The sequence below is a fragment of the Procambarus clarkii genome, chromosome 71, assembly GCF_040958095.1.
Source record: "Procambarus clarkii isolate CNS0578487 chromosome 71, FALCON_Pclarkii_2.0, whole genome shotgun sequence".
In the NCBI taxonomy this organism is placed as follows: domain Eukaryota; kingdom Metazoa; phylum Arthropoda; class Malacostraca; order Decapoda; family Cambaridae; genus Procambarus; species Procambarus clarkii.
Genome location: NC_091220.1, coordinates 17,483,852 through 17,486,351, shown reverse-complemented (window position 1 = coordinate 17,486,351; position 2,500 = coordinate 17,483,852). Strand labels below are relative to the sequence as shown.

The 2,500-nt window shown below is 38.2% G+C and overlaps 1 protein-coding gene across 2 annotated transcripts in view; it reads right to left on the bottom strand.

Moving 5' to 3' along the window:
• LOC123745540 (uncharacterized) overlaps positions 1-890 on the bottom strand; it is a 19,658-nt gene extending 18,768 nt beyond the window's left edge. Inside the window, exon 1 of one of the 2 annotated variants that reach the window (XR_011224319.1) lies at positions 721-735. The gene's annotated coding sequence lies outside the window, so the exon portion shown is untranslated. Of the gene's footprint in view, positions 1-720 lie in introns of both variants that reach the window. The other variant, XM_069312165.1, reaches the window with a different exon arrangement.
• Positions 891-2,500: the final 1,610 nt, after the last annotated feature.

The following is a 2,500-nucleotide window of genomic DNA, read 5'->3' as shown; positions in this document are numbered from 1 at the left end:
TTCTATAAATAGTTACAGACAGCAAGGTACAACATAATATGCCATTACCTGGAAGATCCAGCAATATTCAGTGGACTCTCGCCTCATAATTTTAACATATACAGTAATCACATTTTTGGGGAATTGGGTCAAGGTGCAGCAATGCCACTAATATGACTTTAAGTATAGCTATCAAAATATAAACTTCATTTACCAACAGGCAAGCCTATAACAGGGTATGGTATGCCTGCTTGGCTGAAAGCGGTAACTGGCAAGAATGAGGGACAGTGAACCTTGCCAAATGTTACCTCCTTGTAAACATCCTTGAAAAAATTAACAATTAAATAAGTCGATGAATCATAGAAAATGTCTCTTAAAGCAAATTATAATACAACACTATCTGGAAGCAGACATTGAAAATTACCCCAGGGCCAGCCAAGTTACAAAACTTTCCAGGCCAGTTATGAGGCAAAGTTTAAAACTGACTATGAAACCAAAACTTAAGATTCAACAATGGAATAGATGCCTAACAATCATTACACTAACATTTATCTTAAATAAAATAAAATAAATATCTAGCAAAATAATGGGTGGGGCCCTATAAGTACACAAACTGCTGAAATTCACTATAAAATCTGTTGCAAGTCTTGCATCATATAGAAGCTATGTTGCTTGTATATTCTAACAAGTCAGAACTGTACAGTAATTACCATTTGACCTTGCGGACGAGTAGCAACAAACCTGAACTAAGCGTAATGATGATATTTGAAAGAGGAAGCCATCTCCATGCAAAGAATCAGGTGGTGTCAATGAGTGTTGAAGAGGCGGCCGGCTGGTGTGGGTAGCGGATGGGAAGCCGAAGGGTATTGGTGCCAAGGCCAGTCTCGCTACCAGCTGTACCTGTCAATGATCCACCATCTATTATTACTGCCTGTCATATTGCATTGCTTAATTGAAGTTACAGAAAAATAATCATGCTAGTGTTATTATTCTTATGATGGAAAAGGAATACCTGCACAGAAAGACATCTCCATAGACCTATCAGGGTTCAAGTTGACAAGTTGCAGTTTGAGGAGTGGCAAAAAGAGTTCAGTTAGGCATGTGTCTGTGCTTCTTTCCTACCAGTGAATTCCCTCAACCTCTCTTCTCACTGCTGTGTGGCTGTTATGTGCTTTTCTATATTGCCGATATATTTTAGGGTTAGGCCCCTTCGTCTAATATTACCATGTCTCTTTTTATGGTCTCCTCTCAAAATATGTTAAAACAAGTTTCGTTTTCCAGTTCAACACTTTGATTTGTAATTAACTTTTGGATGCCTTAGTTATAAATGTTGTAGAATTTTGTAAACATTTCTTTAACATTCTTACCTACAAACAATCCTTCCTAATCAAATTCATTGAAGAACTTGCTTAGCTCCCTGAAATGACCTCTGTAATTCTCAAATCTGTATGATATCTGGCATTCATCAATCTTCTGTCATACTGAATTGTCTTGTATTTGAGTTCTAATAGGAGACAATCTTGACTACTGCAGGTACGTACTGTATAGAACAGATCACTTCATTGTTCTATATGAACACAAGGTTCACAATAATGGAATATCCCCATCCTTACTCTAACAACAAATTTTATGGCCATGCCTAGTAAACATTCCAAATCCATTTATTTCATACTGAAGTTACCCATTACCAACTTTGCTTTCACTTTATCTGCTCTTTATATTCATTTTAATAATCAATAAAAGACCCTCCTATTTGTGGTCTAGTTCCTCTCTTTTCTATGCATTACTTGCTGTAGATACTGATGGGAATAGATATGGTGGAGAAGGATAGCTTCTTCAGATTGAGAGAAAGCAGGACAAGAGGACATTGGTGGAAGCTGGAAATGCAAATGAGCTAAAGGAACATAAGGAAGTACATGTACTCTGTACGAGTAGTTAACAAGTGGAGTGCTCTAAAGGAAGAAGTTATGGAAGTCACCTCCATCCACAACTTTAAGGCCAAATTTGACAATGAATTTGAAAATCAGAATAATTAACTTTAAATGCAACAAGTACAAGGTTAGTAGGAAATTGAAATAAGTTTATTGAGGTAAAATACACACAAAGGGATGGGGTAGCTCAAGCTATTGTACCCCGTTCAGTACATCGTGTTAATACATACATATACACACATCACAAACATATTACCAAACATTCTGAGAGATAAACAGAATGTTTGGTAGGTTAGTAGGCAGGGCATAAAGAGCCAGACCTCACTTCCCTGTAGACACTGACAAGTAAGTACTGATAGGTAAGCAGATGTTTGGAGAGCCCCAAGGATTCCTCGGGGAGGCGAGCATTTGGCCCCATCAAGGAAAAACATAAAAATCTATCAACTTCACTGTGTCCCCAGTCTGTAAGTGTGCCGGATGTCATACAGTCTGGACTATTGAAGAGGAATGCCCGATGCTAGTATCGAGACCCAACGGGTAAAACCGCTCCATATGTTCCAGCAGCCTGAACACATGACGACCAACCAGTA